The following is a 20607-nucleotide window of genomic DNA, read 5'->3' as shown; positions in this document are numbered from 1 at the left end:
AAAAGGTAATCCTTAGGTAACACATTTTTTTCACTGACCTGAAAATAAAATGGAAGTCAATGCAGATCACAGAGTACAATGAATCCATACCCAAACCCTCTGGGCATTCTAGTTATAGCAATCCTACCTCTGTGTTGTCTGAGTCCAGAGACTCTTTGAGTGCTTTCTCTGCAGATGTTGATCCTGCCCTGTTCTATCTTCTCTACTAATATACTTGTACTGTAAGTGAGGAGCAAAAGCTACATTAATCTGCACTTTTTTGGGAAAAACATTATGATCGTATTCTGCCTTTGGATGTTGCACATGGAGCTTCCTTTAAAGTCTTGGGAACTGCTTCTGCATATTACTCCTGAGGGAATTCTGTACCAAAAAATTAAAAATTCTGCACCCCAAAAAAATTCTGCACACAATATTTTAAAATTCTGCAAATTTTATTTGTCAGTAAACAAATGTGGAGGCTCCAGCATGGCAGTGGGGAGCACAAGCCATTGGCTGCACAGAGGTGGGAGATCACCCTGCAGCCCCCGCAGGACACAGACGTGGCAGTGAAGCAGCACCTGACCCTGACACAGCACAAGAGCCAGGTCTGCCCCAGACCTGCCCCTCCATACCAGGCGCACCAGGTGTGGGGCAGGTAGGTTCATAGAGGGGCTTGGTGTGGGGTGAGACAGTTCTGTGTGGGGCAATCTGTGTGCAGGCAGTTTGGTGCAGGGGGATTTGGAGGTTCTGGGTGCAGGGGTAATGGGACTCTGCAGAGGGGTCCAGGTGAAGATGGTTGGGGCTCAGGAGGGGGGGGGTCTGGGTATGAGGGGATGGTGCTCAGTGGGGCATCAGGTGTGTGGGGTTCAGCAGGGGTGTCTGGGTGCTGGCGGAGTGGGGCTTGGTGGGATGGGAGTTTGTGTGGAGGGCCCAGTGAGGGGATGCAGGGGGTGAGACTCAGTGGAGTGGGGGTTTGGGTGTGGGGAGGCTCATTTGGGAGGTTCTGGGTGCGGGCAGGTGAGGCTCAACAGTGGAGTCTGGGTATGGGGGGGTCCAGATGTAAGGGTGGCGGATGGGGAGCAGCTCCCCATATAGTGATCCCTCTCCCAGCAGCTGACGAGCAATGGGGCAGGAAGTGGGTGATGGGGGCAGAGCTTCCTACAGCCAGGGAAGGTTTCTGGTGGTGTGTCTGACCTGGCCACGGCTGCTCCTTGCAGGGGAAGAGGAAGTCCCTTCCTTCCCCATCCCCAGTCCAGCCAGGACTAGCAGCTGGGACCGGTGCAGGGTAAGAACCACCACCCAGGGCATCCCCAGTCCCTGCTGTGATTTACCTCTCTGCCAACTGCTCTGGGTACCTGAAACAATGCATCTGCTCTGCTGAGGAGGGGTGCGTGACCACTCTTGCTGCTTCCCTTTGCTTCCCAGTCAGAAAGTCATTTTTCTGCAGGGAAGCAAAGAAATCTTCGGGGGATGTGAATTCTGCACACGTTCAGTGGTGCAGAATTCCCCCAGGAGTAGCATATGCAAGGTCAGAACTTGCTTTTAAATGTTTTGTTGAATAATGCACAGAAATAGGTTAATGAAATTGTAAGGGACTGCGGAAGACTCTGTGACGGCCTAGTTAGGGAAGAACGCTTTCTCGTGCAGACGGTTACTATCTGTCAGTGTCGGATATGAGGAACTGGTCGAAACTGGTCCTCAACCGGCCTTGACTGCCTCGTGTGGCCCCTTGCCAGTAAAGGAGCACAACCCCTCAGTATTTATACATGAGCTGATAATGTTAAGTGTATATTAATGCTTGCTATCCGCCCCTTCGTTGGACTCCATCCCAGGCATTGCTCCGGTGCGCTGGGCTCTCTGCCTCCGTGACAGCAATGCTTGCAGTCTCTGTTGCGGGTGTGTCACTTGCCTTCAATAAAGCCGATTATTCGCTGCTTTGCCGCGTTTAAGCCTCGCTTTTTTGGAGCACCCCTGCCAGGCCTCCCAGGCCTAGAACAGAACAGAAATATTTTGGGCTTCCCTGTGTTTTAATTTAACATCTGTGCAGGAAAGGAAAAGGAAAGCAACATATGTGATGTGTTTTTGCACTTTGTATGTTGCTACACCAACCAGTTAGTGGTTAGTTTGTAAGGCGAGTTCTTCCCTGGCAGTTCAGAATGGACTGCACTCTGTGCCAATACACTGATCTTCAATGTGGTGGGATGACTTGCGTCTATAATAAACCTCTGACTTCTCAATTGGAAATGGGTCGGCATGTGGGGGAGTGCCCCATGAACATCCACAGCTGGATGCAACATGAGGCCTTGATCCTCCAAATCCTTATTTACCCTAATAATCTGATTGACTTCTAGGGTAGTACAAGTTTGCTGAATCAGGCCTGTAGGGTAATTTTCCTGAAACAATCAAAGGGAAGAGTGGGCCAGGCCTCCCCTTCCCTCCAGGAACATGATAGAGAGCTGCACTTCAGTCAGTTTTGGTTTCTGAACTAAAGGAAAACAGAAATATTAGCAACGCACCAACCTGTGGGGTCACATGCCCTCCCACCAGACTTCTGTGTGTGCTGAGCTTCCCTTGCAGGGCTTGCTCTGCTCAGCCTGCCAGGAGGAAGGGCAGCTTTGTCCTTCTCCCTCTGTTTTCCCCTCGGCCAGTTTCAGCTCACTTAGCCGCTCCCCCGACAGCCGGGCCAGATGGAGCCACCACTTCTGCTGGGTGACTGTGGCTGCTCTGGGTGGCTACCTCTGTGCAACATGGTGGCTGTTTGCGAGAGCCTGGCTGGGGAGGTGGAGGTAGCCTGCCCCCTCTACTCCCAACCCAGGCCCAGCCGCTGGGGAGAGGGGACAAATGAACTGGAGCCTCCACCCCTGGTACATGTCCGACTCGCTTGGCCCCTGTCTTTGGCAGCCAGGCCCAGGTCGGGAGTGGGCCACCACTGCCTCCCCAGCCAGGCTCTTTCGCAGGCAGCTCCCACACTGCACAGAGGCAGCCACCTGGGGAGTAGGGTTGCCAGCGCTCCAGGATTGTCCGGGAGTCTCCAGGAATTAAAGATTAACCTTTAATTAAAGATTATGTCATGTGATGAAATCTCCAAGAATACGTCCAACTAAAATTGGCAGCCCTACCAGGGCAGCCACTCTCACCTGGCGTGAGAAACAGCTCTGTCCTGCCCCCTCCACTCCCCGCCTGGAAATATGCTTGTGAGTGGGAGATGCAGCAGGAGAAGGGCAGAACCTCTCCTTGCAGGAAACTTTGGTGGGGAGAGCGCAGCGGACCAAGGCAGGGCGCGGAGTCACAGGGGAAGGCGCTGGGAGCAGATTCCCTCTGCTCAGGCCAAGTTAAGGGCTTTGCCTGCACCCATCCCGCTGCTGAGGTGTCCCTGAGGACACAGGCACTCCGGAGTCCAGGGAGAAACTGTGTTGTTGTGAGCCCTCCACCCTGCCCCCCTGGCCGGTGGAATTGGCTGCCTTGGCCTAGGGAGGTGGGGCTAGAAGTTTCCTCCCAGAGATGAAGTGGAATAAATAGGTCCCCCCCCTTACATTTTGCCTCCCCCTCACCCCCCAAATATCAGCAGGTACAAGTCATCTCTGCAGAGGGGCCCTGCAGAAAAAAGTAACAGACTGGTGCTGTTTTACCTTTCACTAATAATCTAGATAGGGTTAATTGGGTGATGATGTGTGTCCTACCAACCTCCAATACCCCCTCCCCCATACCAGGCTGCTATTAACAGATAGCAATGGAGTCCTTTGAAAGCCAGCAGCCTGGTCACTTAGAACACCCAGGGCCTGGAAGTAGTTGGACCAGGAGGGACTTTGGTAGTTTGGGTTAGGAAAGGTAGAAGGGATCACTTGCACCTGTAGAGCCTGATGAGCTAATGCCCCGACCAGCTGTGAGAGGAAAGCAAACACTATAAAAAGCTGAGCTAGAAAGAAGGAAAGGGGGTTTCACATGACTGAGGCTATGTTGTGACTTACCTGGAGCACAAAAAGAAATATAGGCACCCAGGGGAGGACCCTGCTGGACTGTGTGTATTGCTTAATTCACAAAGAGGGCTTACCAGCCAGGACTTCTAGGAGATGAAGGAAGAGCTTGTTTCTAAGTGGGGGCTTGTCTGGGATCTACTTGTCAGCCAGAACCAGGAAGGGTTGGTAGGTGGCCTGTGAGAGGCCAAGCTGAACCTGGAAGAGAGGAGAAGCTGATGTGGTGGCTGGTAGACCAACAGAAGGAGATGCCGAGGGTGTTGCAGGCATTCCAGCAGACTGAGCGACAAGCTCTACTGGGATGGTAGGTGGAGCAACAGTGGGTGTTTCAGGAATTCATGAAGGAGCAGACCAAGGTACAACAGCAATTACAAAACATGATGAGGCCTGCTGGGGGAATGGAAGTTGAGGGGGGGCTAGGACTCTCTAAAAGAGGCCCCAGGGGTGATCCCAATGTGTTCCAACTGATTTTTGAAAGAATTGCTACTAGTGAGTGCTGGGATAAAGTGTAGGATAATCCCTACAATTAGCCCCTTATTTGGTGGGAGACACCCATGCCACTTACATGACTTTGAGCGAGGAGCAGGCCAAGAACTATGACGTGTTAAAGGCTGCTATATTGGACCCTGTTGGCTTGTCAGCTGAAATGTACCTACAGAAGTTTAGGGCAGCTAGGTGGACTTGAAGGGTATGGTCCAGGAGTTTAATGATTGGGCCAACCAATGGTTGAGGTCCAGGGGGCAAGATATCAAAGTGGTCGTGAATGCTGTGATATTAGAGTGGTTTATGCAAATCCTCCCAGATACCACTAAGGTCTAGTGAGGCGACACAAACCAGAGATGATGGAGACAGTAGTAAAATTTGCCGAGGACTGTATGGAAGCAGAATTTCCAAGGAAAGTGGCTTGTCCTACACAAGCAGAGGAAGGGTGAGATCCCTCAAAGAGTAAGGCCTATGACTCAGAGAGACAAGAAGGGGGAAAAAAGGCCATTTTGTCCAGTTGGGCTATAACCTGCTACCAGTGCTGGGGAAAAGGCCACATTAAGCGGGACTATGTGTATATGGAACAAGGACTGGGGCATATTGTGGCTGGACTGGGAGAGAGTAAAAACAATGACCGTTAAGGTGGGCAGAAGGCCAGAGATGGGAGTTATTGATTCAGTGGCCAGTTGCTCATTTTTGCAGAGCAGGCTGGTTAAACTGCAGTGGTTTTGGGAGGGGAACACTCTAGGCATAGAGCGAATACGTGGGGAAAAAAACACTTATCTGGTGGCAGTAGTCCCACTAGGGGAACATGGGAGGTTCTTGATGGAACAGGGTTGGGTAGTGGGAACGTGGTCCCATCTTGTTGTCATGGGACTGATTGGAACCCATGAAGGGAAGCCCAGTGGAAGAAACATCAATGGAGGGCAGAAAACAGAGTGAGTATGGCGGAGCATGGTATCCAAAGCCCACAAGAAGGGAGAGAACACTAGACAGAAACTAACAAGCCAAGAAAGTGGAGGCCAGGTAGGAAACACTGGGGCAGAAGAGAACCTGGAGAAGGGGGTGAAGATGCAGTAGTCACCCATACAAGAACAACCCAAAAGAGTGGGAGGTGAACCCAACTGCTAGTGGGCCCAGAGGAAGGGAAAGTCCCCAGGGGCTTAAGACCGAAGGGGAGCAGAGGCCATCAGATGGTGTGTTGCTGGCAAGGAAGGATGTCATGGCTTGCTCGACAAAGGATAGGATAGATCCATGGCAAAAGGCTGTGGGTTGTCCCTGATGTGATGGCCTGTGGGAGGAAATGGAATTGGGGGGTAGACCCCCCCCTCAACTAAAGAGTGCTTATTCTGTGGATGGAGAATAGGAAACCATCAGCGTCCATGGAAAGGAAGACTAAAGGAACTCAGAGGGGATGAGAGATCGCTGCCCCCATAAGGAAAGTAGAGCATGATCAAGGAGAAAACTGATCCCCCAGTGGAAAAGAGGGGGCTGTAGCCAAGCTGGGACACCTAAAGTGGGGAGGTATGTAACAGGGTGCTATTAGTAGCTATAAACTGAGCCCTTTGGAAACCAGCTCCCTGGTCACTTACAGCACCCAGGGCACTATATGATCTGAGTAGAAGGGACTTAGGTAGTTTGAGTTTGGAAGGGTAGAAGGGATCATTTGCACTTGTACAGAGCCTCATGAGCTAACGAGGTAAATAGCCCACCAGCTGGGTAGCTGTGAGAAAAAGCAAACTCAAAGCCAGGGAGTAGGAAAGGGGGCATCACATAACTGCTGCTATGTTCTGATGTATCTGAAGCATAAAGAGCAATCAAAGCCATGTGGTGGAGGAGCCCTGCTGGACTGTGTGTGCTGCTTAATTCTTAGAGAGAGCTTACCAGCCAGGGTTTCCCAACTCAGGCCGGCCCATTCCCTGCCTTTGGTGTTCCAGCTCCACCTTCCACCCCACACAAGAGCCACAAACATGGTCATATCACGATGGTGCAGTCTGGCTGTGTGACCCCTCCTGCCTTTGGTAAGCAGTTTGCTGACACAGAGACTGTACCACTTCAGCAACAATAGTATTCCATGTTCTTCCTGGGCTATGGCAATGCATGTTCCAAAAACAGCACAGGGAAAAGCAATTCTAAGTAGCACAAAATAACATCCCTTTTTACATGCTTGTAAAAATAATGGGGCATCCATCCTTCCCATACTATAACCGACCCTCAACTACTGCTTGAGGATTATAAGCAGGCCACCCTTTCCTATAAGCTTTGTTACGAAAGCCTGTAGTAGGAGCTATGGGGGACAGCACTCATTTTCCCATTTAGCTAATGAGCTGAGGAGGGCCATGATGGAGTTCAAACCAAAGTTCTATGTCTCAGTTGCTTCTTCTTACCACTGGTGCCAAAGATTCTTCATAAGATCTATAGCAGGGGTCGGCAACCTATGGCACGTGCCAAAGACGGCCCGCGAGCCAATTTTTAATGGCACGCTGCTGCCTGCCGGGTCCTGGCCACCGGCCCCACTCAGCACGCTGCCGAACCCAGGCCAGGACCCCGGCAGGCAGCCGCGTGCCATTAAAAACCCTGCCCACCCTGGCCCGCTCTTCTCCGCCCCCTCCCGGGCAGGATGAAGAAGCTTGGTCCTGGCGGCTGCTGCTGCAGGGCAGGCAAGCTCCCCGACTCCCCTGCCTCTTCTTCCAACATGCTGGGTTCCTGCCCCATCTCCTCTCCCTCCCTGCCACTGATCAACTGATGGCCCTTGTGAGGGAGAGGGAGAAGTGGAACAGCATGTTCCTGCTCCGGGGAGGAGGTGGAGAAGAGGTGGGGACGGGGCCTTGGGGAAGGGGGGTGGAATCAGGGCATATCCCCTCCAGCTCCCTACTGTGAGCTGCTCTGAGCAGGGGGATGGGAGCACCCCCACCACCCCAGCCCACACACCCAGCCCTCTGCCCTGACCCTTATATTCCCCTCACACACACCCAGCCCTCTGCCCTGATCCCTGCACCCTCCTCACAGACACCCAACCTCCTGCCCTGACCTCTGCACCCCCCACGACCCCAGCCCTGACTCCTGCACCCCCCCACCCATACCCAGCCCCCTCATACCCCATGTCCTGACTCTTGCACCCCCCACATTCCCACCCCCACCCTGAGCACCAAACAGGAGCTCCTGCACCCTCCCACATTTCCACCTACACCCCTCACACCAAATGGAAGCTGCCCAGGTAAGCACTCCACGCCCAAACCTCTTGCCCCAACCCTGAGCCCCCTCCCTCATTCTAGCTCCTGGCCAGACCCTGCACCCCAACCCCCAGCCTAATTCTTCACCCTCAGCCCTGTGCTCAGTGCACTCCCACCCTCAGCTCAGTGCAGAGAGAGAGGAAGAGAATGGGCTAGAACCAGGGAGAAGGTAGGTACCCACTCTATGTGGGCAGGGCCGGGATCCCAGACTGGCAGCGGGCTGAGCTGGGCTGAGCTGGGCTGGTAGCTGGAACCCTGGCTGGCAGGAGCTGGCGGACTGAACCCCAGACCGGCAGCGGGCTGAGCCGCTTAGCCCACTGCCAGTCTGGGGTCCCGGCCACCAGCCCCGCTCAGCCTGTTGCCGGTCTGGGGTTCTGGCTGCCAGTCCCTTGCCAGCCAGGGTCCTGGCCGCAGGCCCCCACTCAGCCCACTGCCGGCCTAGGTGAACGGAACCCCAGACTGCTGGCCTAGGTGAATGAACCCCAGGCTGAATGGGCCGGTGCCATAAGATCAGCATTTTAATTTAATTTTAAATGAAGCTTCTTAAACATTTTGAAAACCTTGTTTACTTTACATATGACAATAGTTTAGTTATATAATATATAGACTTATAGAGAGAGACCTTCTAAAAAATGTTACAATGTATCACTGGCATGCGAAACCTTAAATTAAAGTGAATAAATGAAGACTCGGCACACCACTTCTGAAAGGTTGCCGACCCCTGGTCTATAGAGAAATGGCAGCATGCTGCTCTTTTGCATCCCCAAATAGACCATTCCAGTTTAAACACACATTCTCCCACATGAAAGAGAAATGCAAATTAATACTTTAATAGTTGGGCACCTGGATTCCTCCTTTGAAAACACTGGACATTGGCCATGTCCAAAGTAGGATATTAGACAAGATGGATGATGGTCTCATTTGATATTTCCCGTGCCTTACATAATGCTATCTGATATTTGGTTGCAGTCCTGCAAAATACAGTGGAAAAGATCAGGCCGGAGACTCCTATCCAGCCCGCCAGAAGACACTAAGTAGTGAATCATACATATTACACAAAGCAACTGCCAATGCGCAAATTCATTTTTTTTCTTAAAGGAAAAAATAATCCTGCCACTATCTGTGTAAATTGGCACCTACTTTTAGGTCAATTATGATGCTGTTGTTTGAACACCACTCTCTATAAACACTGACATACTTAATTCACTGAGCACTGGTTGGGTCTGTTAGCTCTGAACCAATAAATGCACTGTGTATTAATAAGATCTCTTGTAAATGATCTCAGGATTTCAAGAAATTTCTATTTAAATAGTTAATGTGTCTTTAAAATAGGTCAGATGATGTACAGTGGCAGTACAGATCAAGTATAGTAATAGAATCTCTTTCCATGCATGATTTTGTCAAAAGGCTGCTGCTAATAGATCTATCTAATCTGTTAGTCAAAAAACAAAACAAACCCCTTATTTGCAAATATTTTAGCTAATATAAGTGCTGGGTGCAGTTCTCTATGATTCATGGAGTATTATTTGTTGGTCTTGAGTATTCAAACAGCTAGGCATTTGTGAAAATGTTTGTGGATTTCCCAAAAATTTCACAGTGTTAGCATGAATGATTATTCATGCCATGAACTGCATTGTTCCTTATGTGCTGTTCTCTTGTCTAAAACATTGGTCAAAGAGTCAGGAAGCAGAAACGGTACATTAGGAGTTTGAGGTCACTGAGCACACAACATAGAGAACAGTTGAAGCAAACAATCTTCAGACAGCTGACTCATGCTCTGAACATCATTCATCCACATATATTTGTCATTCAAAAATTTTCTCTGAAGAAAATCGGGATTAGCTCATGAATGATTCACTCACGAGAGAGAGAGAGAGAGAGAAACAAAAGGAAAGGGCGTAGGGCTAAGATTTTTTTTTAAAACTGACCAGTGATTTTGGGTGTCTCAATTTTTGTGGGCCCCAGTTGAGACACTTTTAAAGGGGCCTGACTTTTGAAAGTGCTCAACACCCAACTTCAGAAAGTCAGGTGCCTTTTTAGTGGTCTCAGTTGGGCCCCAAAATCACGCGCAATGATTATTATTCATAATCACCAGTTCCACCAGCTCTTACCATACATAAACAATCATGAACATTGTCTGGCTTTGCCATAGTTACTACAGAGTCACCCCTTATATTTCCTGTCCTTGGTATAGGAAGCATTTGCAGTATCTAATCTCTGATTCTGTGATAACTATTGGCAAAAGCTGACTCTTTAATTCAATTTGCTATCATTCAATTATATGCAATGGGGGAGGGTGGGAAGCATGTTAATGTGCTTAAACTTTCTTTTCTCTTTTGGCATTTGACAAATTTCATAGTAAAATGACAACTCTTAGGGATGTACTAAACATTTTCTGAATGGAATATGAGCTAGTAGAAAAGAACTTTCAAAAAGTGGATTTGTTACTATACCATTGTTATCCATACCTGGTGTGACAATATATTTATCCATAACCATCAACATGTAAAAATCACCTGCCTTGCTTGCTGCTTGGGCCACGTACTGTCCTTCTGCAAATCCATTCCCTAGTTTCCCCTCGGCCGCCTCCTTGCTCCCGCTCATGCCCATTGGGGCAATCTGCATCCCCAGCATGGAACAGTATGAACTGCTTTGAACTGAAGGCAGTTTTGTAGTGCACTGTGCCTTTAAGAGATCTAGAAGCAGTGGCTTCCAGTAAATGCAGTTTGGTTCAGCAGAATTTAAAATAACGCTAATTACTTTTCTGAGTAAGGTTAACTAATGGAGTAGATAGGAGGGGTCCAGACCCAGTGTTTAATTTGCAATGAAAAAGAGGTCCTGGGGCTCAAGCAATTTTTTTTTACATTCATAACTGATGCAGCAATCCCAGAGGTGCTGGGGCTATGAACTGCCAAGCTTGGAGGTGCTGGGGCTCAGCGTCTACAAGCCCTGGCACACATGAAGCCCTGTCCAGGCCACAAAGTTTAGAAACCTATCCAGACTTCCCCAAAGTTCTGAGTGGACAGATCTGGAATCTTCATTCAGCCTAGCATGGAGCTAGACGTGAAATTGGCTGCAGCTGGTTTGGGGGGATTTGGATCTGTTGTCTTCTTGGGCCCTATCTCAGATAGAAATACGACAAATGTGGTTTGAGCATACATCTTATGAGAAACTGGGTCAGCATATTTACAGCTGAGATACTTTTTTCTTTATGCAGCACACTTTTCAGTACCTAATTTCCTAGGCTGTTATGACAAGCTACCATTCCCCAGGTTGTTCTTCTCATTTAATACCAGATAAAACCTAGTCCTGATTTCCTCTCTCAAAGGCCCCTTCCATGGTATTTGCTGAGCTTTATCTCTCTTTGATCGCTGTGAAACTCTCCTTACCTTATTCCGATTATTTCTGACAGTCTTGTAGCACAATTAAATAAGCGATGCTGCACCTGAGCATTCCTCATGTCCTGTTGCTTACAGCAATGACACTGATGTTCTAAATGAGCTATATTAAAACCTGAAATTCAGATGCAACTAGTATAACAATGACAGGCAACACGCTTTTGGAGCTGGCGGATGCAAATAATAATTTAAATGCTGAATCAAGCGAGTGTCCCTGGGATGCAGGTTAAGGACAGATGAATTAGACGCCACTGTAGAAAGAGGCTGGAATGCTGTTTACCCACATCTGTTGTTCACTCTGGGCATTTATAGTGTAAAAGGGAAAGGCTAGAGAGATGGTTTCAATTGGTAGCCAATTAGCAATCTGCAAAAGTAAAGTGCTGCAGAGACAAGAGCACTGAATAGTGTTGTGTCCCTGGTTACTGGGAGTCTTGAGATTCAGTAATGAGGTACATAACAATGAGCTGTACAGATCATGTCTATACTGTACAGGGACCCATGCAGCACTGGTTAAACTCCCCAGGTCCTGTCCTAAGATACTCTGTACTGGGTGTAAAACCTTGGATGGATTGTCCTGGGGCAGTCTCTTCTCTGGCTATTTCAAATCCCAGTCAGGAATCCGGAGGGAATGTCCACAGAGGGTTTCCACTGGCTTGTTAAGAAGGGCCTGTGTCCTTCATGCAAAATGTAACTTGTGGTCTCTGCACCATAAGAAGGAGCAAATATCTGATTGATTTCTGCCACTTTATCAGAACATTGCTTTAAAAAGAGACTCAGGTGGGTTCTCCTTTTTACACTCCCTTATGGCATGTGAAGTGATGTGAGTTTCTCGTTCCCCCCCTAGCTTCAGGGCATCAAGAGCTTCTGGTGCAAAAACTGCAGAGAGAGATAGAAGGAGTTTAAAGAAAACAGGAGGATATTTAAGGTTCCCAGAAGGTGGGGGAATGGGAAGGTGTCACAGAGTGGCTAGCCCCTTTAAAAGGGAGAGGGGTCCAGTGATTTCCTGGACTGATTTCCTGCTGCCCCATGGGCCTGCAGAGAAGGCACTTGGCATTTATAAAGGGGGAGACAGCGACAGGTTGTTAGCAAATACCTGCATAGCTGCATGGAGTAATAAGACTCCTACAGGGCCATGAGTCATCAGGGGGAAGATTGCTCCCTGTGCGCACCTGTCAGCCTAGAGAGGTGAGGGAAAGAACTACGTAGGGAGCTGCAGGCAGGGCTCCTGAGGAGGTGACCATATGTCCGGTTTTGGCCGGGACAGTCCCTTTTTTAGGCTCTGTCCTGGCCGTCCTGACTTTTTTGACAAACTGGGCATTTGTCAAAAAAGTGGGGTTGGGTGGGACCCCTAGCATGGAGGAACGTGGGGTGGGGCAACACCAGACCAAGTGGCAACGCCATCTCTGCACTGGAGGGCTAGAGAGAGGCTTGGGGTGGCCGGCCAGCCCCACATGAAGTGGGGAGAGGGGCCTTGGGCAGCCCGGTGTGCAAGCTTGTGGCGGGGGGACTTGGACCACCAGCCCCATGGGTGAATGGGACAGGCTCAGAGGACCAGTCCTGCACATGGGGTGTGTGTGGGGGGAGCTAGAGTGGCCCTGTGTATGGGGGCAGCGGTGGGGGGGGGGCACTGGCGCCAGCCCCAGAGGGGACCTCAACCTGGCTCCATGCCGGTGGGAGGCAGGGAAGGCTTGTGTCTCAGGCTGGCCCAGGGGTGTCCTGTTTTCCTTTGGGGAAAATATGATCACCCTACTCCTGAGAGCCCAGAAACTCAGACCTTAGAGGCTGGCTGTGCAACCCCTGAACCCTAGGTGAGATTGCAGGTCAAGGAGACTGGGTTTAAGGAATACAGGCCACCCAACGGCTGACAATAAGCTCACTGGTCTGACAAGACACTGAACTGTTTAAATTCTTTAGGTGAGGGACCATCTACAAAGCCCGGACATGGAGAAGCCAAGGTGCACTGGGAAACCAGGGGAATGAAGTAGCTTTTGTTTGAATGCCTCTTTCTGGGATACCAATCTTAAAACACTGAGAATGCACTTAAATCCTGATTGCTGCTTCACAGTGTTTGTGTTTCAGTTTGTTCCTGTATTGAAATGGTGACTTTTGATGTGCATTGCATGTTTTGAGTATTTTGTGGGCTATTAAGCAGCAATGTGCTTCATAGTGGGGTGACACCTACTGACAATTAAACAGCTTAGTGTTTAATGACCAATATCAATTTTTCTAGATTATGATGTTTCACAAACAGGATGGAATTATTAATCTTTTAGTCACAATATTTATTGAAGGAAAAGGATAAAGAAACACAGGGGAAAGAATAAATGATTCATCCCAGAAAAAGCTGAAGAGCCGCTCATTCACTCAAATGCACAAACTTTCAGTTGTTGCCATCAGTTGTTTATTTGTTTCAGCGCTACCATTAACTTTGACCATGGTAAAAAAACTTTTTTCTGAGACGTTAGTTTCACCATAACCTTGTAATATAAACAATACTATGAAAACTGCTAAATGAGCGTCTAATCCTACCAGTAGGTCCCACTGAGAATTCAGGATGATCAACTTCTACAGAATTAGCCCGTAACACTCTATTTTGCTCTCTTCTGCCAGCATTTTCTGGGTACAGCAGGCAATTTAAGGTCAACATTCCTTTTATTTATATTTTTTAAAACTTAGTTGCAGCTACAATACTAAATCTCATAACTTGTGAAAGTATGTTCTACGTTGGGTTCTCAACGTTTTTCTTTCTGAGGCCCCCCCAACATGCTATAAAAACGCCACAGCCCACCTGTGTCACAATAATGGGTTTTCTGCATATAAAAGTCAGGGCCGGTGTTAGGGGGTAGCAAGCAGGGCAATTTCCTGGGGCCTAATGCCATAGGAGCCCCCACAAAGGTACATTGCTCAGGCTTCGGCCTCAGGTGGCAGGGCTCAGGGCCCCAGGCTTCAACCCCATGCGGCAGGGCTTTGGCTTTCTGTCCTGGGCCCCAGTGAGTCTAATGCTGGCCATGCTCGTGGCCCCCTGGGGGTCTTGGACCCCTTGCTCGAGAACCACTGTACATGACTCCATTTCAGTAAGAAACTGGATACGCTCACAAATAGGAAGGAAAAAATGTTGTATCCCCCTTCCTTAATTTTTGTCTCTTTAGATTGTAAACCATTTAGGGCAAGGATTGTGCCTCTTTGTTCTTTGTCCCGCACCCAGCACAAGAGGTCCCCCAATCATAAATGGGCCCTTTGGGTGCTACTATAATATAAATATTTACTAGGAATAATAAGAGAAGTGACTATTTAGACTGTAACCACTTTCAATGGTAAATAACATTTTTAAATACTCTAGTACACAGAACTATTTGTCTTTAAAAATTACCTTGCTTTTAATGGGTAAGTATTGTTTCAACATTGTATAATTGGGAATAGTTGCTATAATGCAGTGCTTTTAGAATACATTTCTTTGCAATGACAAGAAAAATATTATACCTTTGCATGTCTCATTATTTTTTCTTATCCCATTTTACCCCAACATATATACTCCTATTTCTTGAGCTATAAGGATATGAAAAATATATTCTTCAAAGAACAAACTTTGATCCTGTAATATTGATTTTTTTTTCTTTTTGGCACTGACCATAATGTACAAAACTGAGTGTCATGATATCTTTTTAGACAAATGTCTGGCATAATATTACTTTCAAAGATGTATTAATATAATTTATATAAGATAAAAAATTGTTTGTCTAAGATTAGCACATGCCTTAAATGTGAAAATGGTTTTTTACATATGGAAGAGGAGCTGTTTTACCATCTGTCAGGGTTCCTTCCCCACTCTGAACTCTAGGGTACAGACGTGGGGACCCGCATGAAAGACCCCCTAAGCTTATTCTTACCAGCTTAGGTTAAAACCTTCCCCAAGGTACAAACTTTGCCTTGTCCTTGAACCCTATGCTGCCACCACCAAGCGTTTTAAACAAAGAACAGGGAAAGAGACCAGTTGGAGATGTCTTCCCCCCCCAAATATCCCCCCAAGCCCTGCACACCCCCTCTCCTAGGGAGGCTTGAGAATAATATCCTAACCAATCTGTTACAACGCCCTCAAAGACCCAAACTCCTAGATCTTGGAACAATGGAAAAATCAATCAGGATCTTAAAAGAAGGATTTTATTTAAAAAAAAAAGAAAGGTAAAAATCATCTCTGTAAAATCAGTATGAAAAATACTTTACAGGGTATTCAGATTCAAAACACAGAGGATCCACCTCTGGGCAAAACCTTAAAGTTACAGAAAACAGGAATAAACCTACCTCTTAACACAGGGAAAATTCACATAAAACAAAAGATAAACTAATCCGCCTTGCTTGGCTTACCTATACTGGTTGCAATATTGGAGACTTGGATTAGGATGGGCTGGAGAAGATGGCTTTCTGTCTGGCCTCTCTCAGTCCCAAGGGAGAACAACCACGTAAACAAACAGCACAAAACAAACGCCTTCCCTCCCCAAGATTTGAAAGTATCTTGTCCCCTTATTGGTCCTTTGGGTCAGGTGCCAGCCAGGTTAGCTGAGCTTCTTAACCCTTTACAGGTAACAGGATGTTGCCTCTGGCCAGGAGGGATTTTATAGCACTGTATACAGAAAGGTGGTTACCCTTCCCTTTGTATTTATGACACCATCGTTTCACTTTTGATCCAGTCTATCAACTATTTTTGTATTGTTGTTTTCAGTATTTTTTGCAGGCTGGGAGAGAACTTTCCCTGAACCTTTTGCTACTTTTTCTAATTGGGGTTCAGGTACCTTTTAGGATTATAAAAGAATTAGTTCAATAAAATACTTTGCCTGCAAAATGGAATGATGGTTCATATTGCTGGCTTTATTAATGTATTCCGCAAAGAAGCAATGCTACATGTTTTAAGGACATCATGGCAGTCAGTCCTTTTTCTGTCTATTTTTTGTCTAGCAATTACTTCCTATAGGAAAATTAGGGTTATTGACAAGTGTGCATAGCTACAGTGCAGAAACCCTTTTTGACAGCTCCCCAATATTGTCAAATATTTTTTGTTTAATGAGGGATGGGGAGTACATAAGTGGATTGTATTTCAAAACAACATGTTTTTTAAATGGGACTGATCTACATAATATTGCTCAATTTGTGTCCAAGTACAATTATGGTCTCCTATTATCCATTTTAACTAAATACACCAAATGAGCTGATCTGCAGTAGTTATGATGGCAAAATTAAAGCTGCCTTAATCTTGATCTAAATATACAATTTTAAAGGGAAGCCAAAGATTTTTTTTTATTGTCTTCCAAACTGCATTATGGTTAGCGAACAGTATTGATTTCAGTCTGTCATGAAGCATTTGATAAGGAATCCAGGATAGTATGGTGTCTTTTTTTGTTTTGTTTTTAAATAAAGCTATTTTTTCCCCATAAAGGCTACAGGAAGTTTAGCCCATCTCCAGAGGCCTGCCTTTCTCTGTTGAATCAGTGGTTCCATATTTTTTGCATGTAATGTGGAATTTAAACTTCTAGATATTTTATCAGTTTTTGAAATCTGAAAAGGAAACCCTGAGGCTACTTTATATTCCATTCCTCTACAGCTGTCAAGGCCTCAGGCTTGTGAAAATTAAGATAAACTTTTTGAAGCAGTTGGAGGCAACGGGTTTTAGACAGCACCACATCCCAGGAGCTGTAACACCAACGGATGGAACCTCTGGAGAAGGTGACAGTGGACAAATCCCTTCCTCAGCATCGTATTAAAGAAATCATGTCTCAGTCTTGGGCAAGTTCAGGATCAAGTCAGGTCCTTTACTTCAGGGCCTCATGGCAACTTCTATCTCCAGATTACATGGAGGGAAAAAAATCCACTTTTTCATCCCAACCCCGCTTTTCTATCTGCTGCTTCTTTGGTTTCAGATGGAGTCCTCCCCCTACATCCATTGCAGCTCAGGCAGCTTCTCTTAGGCTTGGGCAAGTTCCTTCCCCCATTTACCCTGGTGAAGGATTTTTAGTCCCTTTCTTGTCTTGTTGGGTATGCACCATATGCTATCAGCACTCAAACGGGAAATGTCCTTTCAATCAATAACAAGACACTTTTTAATCACAGCTGATTCTTAAGCAAAGAACCTTCCTCTGCTTTCCAGCTGGAAGGCATAACTTAGTAAATATTTTTGAAAGCGATATTTATTGAAAGCTTTTGTTGTTATTGGGCTGGGATCTCCCCAACTCCTCACAGAACTTTTAAAATACTGTTCTAGCCATGTTAATGTACATGCCCATAGGGTTCAATCAGGTTTTCTAGGCATGCTTAGCATTTGGTAACAGGTTCCCTGGAAGTACCCTGAGCAATCTTTGTGAACTTGAGCCATCTGACCTAGCTTTAGAAAGGACTTTCAAGGCTGCGTGAACTGGAGATACAAATCTTCATAGGCTGAGCTAAAAACGAGAAGGCAGGATGTGCCGTCATACCGGATCTCACGTTGGAGCGTAAAGTGATTCATTTTTCTCATGAAGGAGCATAATAGTGTTAGGCCATGGTGATTAGGACTTTACAAGTGTCTCTCTGGATACTCCAGAGCATTTAATCTGAAGTTTGTAGGTGCATTAATCTCAATAGCTCTCACTGGTTAAGAATAGAAGGGAGCCACTAATCAGAGTCAGGGTAGATGAAAGGCAGCCTTTTGATTCATGTGTCATTTTGAAAACCATGGAGAAATAATGAATGCCTCCATGCTGTTGCCTGAAAATCATCAATTTTAGCTGGCTCTTCCTTGGAGAAATTAATGGGGTCATCCACAGGAAGAACACACAGTATATTGTGCCCCTATTTACCAAACTTAAGTCAAGGAAAAAGTTTCTAGCATGGACATCATTCCAGTTATAAAATAAAGATTTTGACACATTAGCATAAAAAAGGTCACATTTTTAATGCTCAGTTGTGTTGCTTCATATGGGGCCAGATTCCTTCCCTGAAATCTTCTATTTGTTGGCAGCTGTTTTGTATTATTGCTCTCTTACAGTTGAAAGCTTCTTAACCCAATTTCTGACAAGCTCTGGCATCTTTCCAATGTATATCTACATAATTGTTTGCTCTTGTTTTAGGATTCCCTTTAAGCACAGGTCTTAAATTTCACAGTCGATATACTGATATGAAATTTATACATAAATACAAGACCTGTGGCAGTGGTTATTCAGTAATAGCTTCTGTAATGGTTTGTTTAACTTGGGATAAGACTTTGTAATGAAGACCTTTGTCCCTATGTTTACAGAGACTCTTTGTGAATGTTTTAGTACAGGCTGGGGATTGTTAGACATTGTTTATTCCTAGATAAACTGCATATTTCCCAAAACAACTGGATATGTATACACTTGAAAGAATATTAGCACATGTAATTTACTTACGTGATTAGGAAAATATTAACTAGAAGCCTTTTAGAGGGCTGCACAGTAACTTTTCGGGTAAGCATCAATCTTGTTGGATCAGATCACAAAACTTGAGTTAAAAATAGTGACTGGGCCAATTCTGACCTCCATTCCATTGGGGTTGTATAGGTGTAACTGAGGATGAAATTTGGCTTCATGGGTTTACATTTTAAAGTATTTATTTCTCTAAGAAACATTCCTCCTCCCTGTTTCAAAATCTTTTCAATTCTACTTTCCTATTCTTATTTAGGAACACAACTAATTAAAAATTTGCCTTTGAATTGTCTAGTCCTAACATGTTGTATGGCTTATCAACATATCTGGCAGGTTGTTTTTGAAATATTTGGAATGTGAGTAGCCTGGCAGGCAAGAAGTAGCAAAGGAGGGGCAAGAGTTTGAATGTCAGATGTTGACTCTTGCTTGTTGCACTGGCATTAGCATGGAGGCTTGGGCTTTCAATATAACAGGATGCAGTGCATCTCATTCTAGCAACCTGGATAGCTAAAGAATAGCACTGATGGGATGGAATGTCAGCTCAACAGAGGGACCGTGAGGGAGAGGAGTAAAATAGAGGGAAATCATGCAAAACCACGTGGAAAGGTCATAGATTAATGTTAAGGCCTAAAGGGACCATTATGAGCATCTAGTCTGACCTCCTGTAGAACACAGTCCAAAGCACCTCACCTGGTAATCTCTGCATCAAACTCATAATTTTTATTTGGGCTATCATGTATATTTTTAGAAAGACATTCAATCTTGATTTAAAGAAAAGGAGTACTTGTGGCACCTTAGAGACTAACCAATTTATTTGAGCATGAGCTTTCGTGAGCTACAGCTCACTTCATCATCTGATGAAGTGAGCTGTAGCTCACGAAAGCTCATGCTCAAATAAATTGGTTAGTCTCTAAGGTGCCACAAGTACTCCTTTTCTTTTTGCGAATACAGACTAACACGGCTGTTCCTCTGAATCTTGATTTAAAGACTTGGAGTAATGGAGAATCAACCATGTCCCTAGATAAATTTTTCCAGCAGTTTATTTCCCTTACTGTTAAAAATGTGTGCCTTATTTCTAATCTGAAGTTATCTAGTTTCATCTTTCAAACATTAAATTTTATTTTTCTGCTAGATTAGAGAGCCATCTGCTCTCAGAAATCTCTTCCCCACACAGGTACTTTTAGGCCATACTGAAGTCACCTCTTAAACCTTCTTTTGGATAAATTTATAGATTGAGTTCCTTAAAATGCTCACTATAAGGTGTGTTTTCCAGAGCTCAAACCAATCTTTTAACTCTTTTCTGAATCTTTTCTGATTTTTCAACACCTTTTGTGAAGTGGACAAACTAATGGTGTTACTGAAGCCATATATAGAGGTAATACCTTCTTACTCCTAGTTGCCACTCCCCTACTAAAACATCTGAGAATCATGTTCACACTTAGCTACAACATCGTACTAGGAGCTCATGTTCAGGTGCTTATCTATTATTACTCCAAAGATTTTATAAGTATGACCCATAAATGGAACCCCTGTCACTGGAGGTTTTGAAGGACAGGTTAGACAAACACCTGTCAGGGATGGTCTAGGTTTGCTTGGTCCTGTCTCTTGAACTCCCTTCCAGCCTTACATTACTATGATTCTTTGTCTCCAAATGTATGGCCTTGTATCTGGCTGTACTAAAATGCATGTATGACCCTAAGATTGCCCCAATGCCAGATGGCACACTGTTGTCATGATATATTACACGTCACCTTTCAGTTAACTATCATTGGAAAACTAATAACCCACTGATCGTTAATATTCTTGTGTGATGTATGTACAGTTAACCTACAAAGAACTTGCCAGACTCACTGGAAATATGTGACTAAAATGTGTTTAAACAAAGATTAGCAGGGGGACTTGATAAACAGGTTTTCTCCAGACAAAGGAAAGAAGCCAACACTTCAGACCAGTTCTGGCCACATTAAGTGGGCTATTCAGTTGTATTGGAGATTGAAAGAAGAGATCATTTGCATTGTAAAAATCACCAGCTTGGAAGAAACCAGCTTGGAGTCTACCCTTCAGGGCATGGCATCTGCACCCAGAAGGGGAAAGGAACTTTATCTGGGGATCCATTTCAAAGGTTTACTGG

The 20607-nt window shown here is 45.8% G+C and overlaps 1 long non-coding RNA gene across 1 annotated transcript in view; it reads right to left on the bottom strand.

The window, feature by feature from the left end:
• LOC140895464 (uncharacterized) overlaps nucleotides 1–20607 on the bottom strand; it is a 35259-nt gene continuing 14652 nt past the window's right edge. Inside the window, exons 2-3 of the long non-coding RNA XR_012154200.1 lie at nucleotides 4031–4151; nucleotides 1–1968 (exon numbers count right to left, since the gene is read on the bottom strand). This is a non-coding gene — a long non-coding RNA (uncharacterized LOC140895464). The remainder of the gene's footprint in view (nucleotides 1969–4030; nucleotides 4152–20607) is intronic.

Source organism: Lepidochelys kempii, chromosome 11, assembly GCF_965140285.1.
Source record: "Lepidochelys kempii isolate rLepKem1 chromosome 11, rLepKem1.hap1, whole genome shotgun sequence".
Lineage (NCBI taxonomy): Eukaryota > Metazoa > Chordata > Testudines > Cheloniidae > Lepidochelys > Lepidochelys kempii.
The sequence above is the reverse complement of the archived record's forward strand: the minus strand, read 5'-3'. Positions and strand labels throughout refer to the sequence as shown.